A 5,761-nucleotide genomic window follows, 5' to 3' on the forward strand; every position below is an offset into this window, starting at 1 on the left:
CTCATATGCCTGGAAAGTGGAACATTGTTGATACAGAAATATTTGTACTTATTAACAAATGGCTACCATCCTCACGATGGTAATAATTTAATCTGCCTCAAGCTCACAGTTTAGTATATACATATGTGTATTAGGAGTCTGTGTGTAAAATACATAGTTATGAGAAAATTAATCATCAACGGAGAAATTGTAATTACAAGCCACATGTTTCTTGTTTCCACTGATTATTACATAAATTCTGTCTCAATTAATCATTATTTCATTGTGTAAGTGTTGGGTCGACTGTTTTGTCATGATTCTAAGATTGGTTAATTGAGTTTTTGTTACGAAATTAATTGCGAAATTTTGTTGCAGCATATTTGCATAAAGCCATAAACAGAAAGGGAATGAGTAACGAGGAAAAGTGGATGAAATTGAAAGAACGGTAAAGAGAAAGTCAGGTCTGTTAATGGGCACTGATTGTTGCTTGCGCTTATAAATTTATGTAACAATGCTCTTGTTACCTATTACCGTACTGCCCGGAAGAAAGTTCAAAAGTAGTGAGTTACTTTTAAGACTTCATGCAAATTCCTCCTAAACCTTCTATATCATTTTATGTGAAATACTATAAAAATGAAGATGAGAAATTTAATAAATTTTTGTGTTATTAGAATAACTGTACAATTAGTAAAGAATTAGCACATTGCTTTTTCTAGAGAAAGACTGATATCATGTAAATGTCGTTATCTGTCTTGGAAACGATTAATATTTATAGATCGACGGAGAGTATTTCCCAAGAGAACGAGTCAAGCGTTGGGTTCGAAGGGTCTACGAGAGAGACCGTGCAGACCAATTTGCACAGTTGCCTTCGACCTCCAGGTGATTCTGTGTGCGAAGGCGACCCTGATGATTATCCCGCGGACCGAAGGCTGTATCCATCGTAAACGTCGACGTCACGAAACAGACGCCACCCACTGACTACGATTTCCTCGACTTCTTTGTTTGCTTCGCTCGAAACGAAGAGGCATCATGGGGACTGAATAAATATAACAATCATACGCGTGTAATTTGTCATAATTGGAGCCGAAGAATCACTGTTATTCGAGACAGCGGAATGTCGGGCGACGATCCTACTCATATTTATTAATAATCCCACTAGAAACGTAGGGGAATGGAAGATCTCGTGTAATTAGGTCTGCGTACCAGTCGAGATAAAATTGAATCTCGCCGGGCGAATCACTCTTTATCGAGTGACAGCTCGCGTTCCTGTCTGGATTAGAGCTGATGATCGACATAATTAAAAACCACCGTTAACCAGTGACACTGTACGATGCGAATTATCAGCAGTTTGACCTAGACAAATAAGTTTCGAGCCACGACGTGGCGTCGATAAATCTTTCAAAAGAAACGAGGACGCCTAACGACTGTCATTGATACAAACTATCGGAGCATGGCAGCCAGGCTGGCTGGACGTGACTACACGCGAGGACTACGAGGATGCAGCGAGTTGTGAAAGAATCAAAATCGACACCAGCGAGGATGAGAGCAAAACAAAGAAGCCAGTGCAGCCTGCTGAAATAACGATCGCGCCTCGCAGGATTTATACGTCGACATAGGGAAGCGGCCAGGCAAAAAGTGTCCGCTGTCAGTGACATTGCTTAGCGTCGTGTTATCTTGTCGCTGTGTTAGATGCAGCGAGTATCGCGGACGAGTCTCGATTCTCTACGATGCGGAATGATCGAGGTTCCGACGATCGATGGATCGCCCAACGACCAATTCTTTTGTTACTCTTTCATAGTGGAACTTTCATGGAAATTTCTGTTCACCTGATTACACAGATATTCGACATTCTTTGCTCTTATAATACATTCCATTAGTTTAAATCACTTCTTTGTAAGTAAAAAGCATCTTAATGCCAGAGTAGGATTATCTATAATTCCTATCAAGTTACATCAATGTTACAGTGGAAAGGCATTTAAACTTTCAATTAGTGCAACACTTTATTTTCATTTGTAAGCAATAATCATATCCTGAACTTTATTCCAGTGTAATTATTCAAGTGGTAATTTGTCATTGAAACAGGCGGTGTCAACGACCGAATTATCCTAACGCATAATCGAAACTCGTCCCACTCAACGTCGATCCAGTCTAATTGCAGCGCGAGCTGCGCCCTAACCATGAACCTCGCACCAGGGGCTTTCGATCGCGATCTATGACAGCTATATACGTAGTGGATGCATAGATCGTTTTGCCGATAAATGCGTAACGCGCACGTTAAGTCACAAAGCGGCAATTTATGGTTCCACGCCGTCGCGACGATTCTATTTATAATTGCACGGAACTGAGGGAACAGAACATACGGTAAGCCCTACGTGCCTCACGGAACCTGCCTGTCCACCTTTCGGAATCGTCGTTTTCTCGATTTTTCCGATGGTTTATAGATCGATGTCGTTTACCGATCGCGATTCTTATCAGTTCCGTAGCCCTCGTCGACGAGAAATGACCCGGAAAGCCAATCGATAAAGGGTTTTTAAACGGTAACCGAACAGATTAGACGATAATCGATCAGACTGGTTACTTACAATTAGATTGACGATGTAATTTAGATAGCCTTATAAAGGATGTTTAACTACGGCACGAAATGTGTTTGTGTGTTGCCATTTGTGTAGGAGCCAATAGAATAATCAAAATGCAAATCCTACGTGGGCAGCAAAGACCGGAGAAATAAGATTATCTGTTAGAATAGTAGCACTGTAGCGTTAAAAGTATTATGAATCTTGTGTTGCAAGTTCATTCGTCATTAATTTCTTGTCACACAAATCAATGGTTGCGTACGATTGTATCTAATTATACGTAATAATACACGTATAAGATATATTACATGTTCGCATATTTAATGTTTTTAACGTTGTAAGGTATTGTAGTTAAAATTGTTCTCTAAAACAGGAAATCAAACCATTGATATAAATTAAAAGAACGAATTGTCTTTTTATTAAATTGTTGAAGTTTTCTCCGATTTGAATGCAGTAATATTTTTACCATTTACCTAATTTTCAGTTCTGATAATTTACAATTCTGATAATTTACATTTAGCTCAGTAATTCGCGACACGTGAAGCAAGTCGAAAGGAATGTCTTACTAGTCACAACATGTTCGGCAATGGAACGAAAGCGAAATCAGCGTTGTTACCTATATTGACCAAATAATGGATTAACTTTCTTCGCTTTCCTCTAATTCGATAATCGTCGCGTGGCCGCACCTCATCTACCGAATTCATATTGTTACGTGCTGTTCAGACAGAAACGAGCAAACTACGCGTAAATAACTGTTCCAGCGCGCTGTTCTAACTTTCTAATTGTTGATAATTGTTGAAAGAAACGATTCGTTTAATATCCTACTATTATTTTTAGATTTTGGATCACATGTCTTCTTACTCTGTATTAAAAAAAAAGTACTATTTAAATAAAATATATTTTATAAATGTTAATTATCAATGTCATTGAGTGATTAATTTTCAAAGCAGACGTGTTTTTCTAAAACGTTTCACAGATCTAAGAAAACATTCGCTTAATTATAGCAAACGACTAAAAATAAGCGAGACTTGTTGTCAAATAACTGAGTCTTAAAATGATTAGGTATATAAGAGCGACTGGAAATGTGATCTAGACGCATGCTTTAAACTCATTAGCAGCTGAGAACGTACACCATATCACTGTCATCTTGTCACCAACTCCGGTCTCACCAGCTCTGATCTCTAGCCTCAATCAACATTCACCTTTTAAAATTTCTTTTTGCAAAACTAACGACGTTTGTCGCGCCTTTCACCTTAGCGTTCTAGAGATCCAATGTTTTGCGGTCATTGTTAAAATCCTTTCGTTTTCTATACACAGTGGTTAAACAAAATCACCGCAGAACATGACGTGAAAGTAAAATTGACTAGAAAACTAAAATTACTGAGAAAAATAAGGAATTTATTTCTCCGTGTTCAGTTCAGAGAAATTCACATATCAATTTTTCATACTTGAACCTTATTTCGGTTTGACAGACTTTCGCATTAATTAAAGTTCACTCTCACGAAGTAATGACAACAATAATTAGACTTTTATAATTATTCAGTGGCGATTAAAATGCATTTCTGTGAATGATCTGCTATAACGAACGATCGTTGAGCTTTCCTGTATTTGAAGAGTGATAAGCACATCCTCGAAATTGTGTTTGTGCTCATTGTGTCAGTCACGAAAAGTCTATTCCATAAAGTGCATTGATTTTATTAAATAGATACACATAAAACGAAAAACACAATTTTTATAATGACAAAATGTCACCGTAAAGTAAAATGGAATATCTTTGCACTTTTGCATATGAATAAATTATGATTCATTTGAGTTGATACACGATGACAATATTACTGTACGTATTCAATTTACATTGTACTTATCTATTTGTACGAGATTCTATAATACGACAACGAGAACGGTGCATGCAATTTCCTGCAAGCAGATTTACGATCCACCCGTACGATTTCTCGAACGCATAACCAGGTCACAATCATGTCGACACTTCCTGCGGAACGTGTACCTGGAGCAACGGAATACCCTCGGACAATCTTGATGTAAATAACGCATGTACATTCGTCAACGGAACACGGTGCAACGTTTGCAAACAATACAACTCGGTTTCCAGTGTAATTCTTTTCATTCGCTAAATTAAGTACACATCATCTATGCATTGTTATCAGTGGCACCTCGCTTTCAAGCGTGATTCTCAGCATAAAATGTTGGAGAAAGATAATATGTATTGCACGCGCGCGCGGCAGACTGTTTTGTCGTTGGTCTTAACCAGTGTAAATGAATACCTATAATTTGCTAAGTGTTTATTCGCCAAGAATTGTGTGCTCAGGAAAGTAATGTGAATCAGATCGTATCCGACATCTACGTATGCTGCGAACGGCTTAAACCTTCTACAATATTAGGTCCACTCAATTAAGATTAATTATAGTTCTTTTGTAAGCTCACGATTAGCAACTATAAGTATCTGTCATATAACTTATTATTAATTTATCGTTTGATTTACCTATGAAATAAATTGCTAAAAGTCATGCTCTATATTCTAAAACCAATTTAATTATATGTTGATACAATAAGCATTCTTCGGTGATATCTCGTTAAACCCGCCATTGCTCATTTTTAATCATCAAAGAAATCTTTGCAACATTTTCTTGTTATTATACAATACAAAAGTGTACGCAACGTCCTTTGTGAAAATATTGGGAAATTTCGTGGTAATTGGTATCTACAACAATGAGAAGAGAATTGTTTTCATTCACTGACTGAGAACGACATTCTTGAACTCTTTTTGTAACTCATTAACATTTTACGTTTATCAAAATCCTTTGCTTCGTACTTAGCTAGGAAGAAACAACTGTTGCGTATGAATTATACCGAGATTAAGCGACGATTTTCTCACGGTATCTCCACATCTGTGGGTATAAAACTAAGGTTTTAATTCTTCCGCTACTATTATAAAATTGAATGCGTCGACTAATCTTACACGTGCTTTCCACAAAATCTACAAACATGGAACAGACGTTCCTCGCTACGTTCGACACAAAATCACAAAGGAATCTCGTGGATTACCTTGAAGAAATACGTGGGATACCAAGAGGTAAGAACCGGAAACTACATTGAACTACGGTTATCCCGTTGAAGGTGAACTTCTCGCGTGATTCCTTCACCCGCACCCGCCAAACTTTCTCCATTGTCGATTTGATCGATCATTATTG

The 5,761-nt window shown here is 37.6% G+C and overlaps 1 long non-coding RNA gene across 1 annotated transcript; it reads left to right on the forward strand.

Annotated features, from left to right (window-relative positions):
* Positions 1 to 8: 8 nt before the first annotated feature.
* Positions 9 to 3,425, forward strand: LOC113463952 (uncharacterized). The gene is made up of 3 exons (XR_003388784.1): positions 9 to 266; positions 355 to 539; positions 755 to 3,425. It is a non-coding gene; the product is annotated as an uncharacterized LOC113463952 (long non-coding RNA).
* Positions 3,426 to 5,761: the final 2,336 nt, after the last annotated feature.

Source organism: Ceratina calcarata, unplaced genomic scaffold (assembly GCF_001652005.2).
Source record: "Ceratina calcarata isolate Rehan_Ccalc_2016 unplaced genomic scaffold, ASM165200v1 scaffold111, whole genome shotgun sequence".
Lineage (NCBI taxonomy): Eukaryota > Metazoa > Arthropoda > Insecta > Hymenoptera > Apidae > Ceratina > Ceratina calcarata.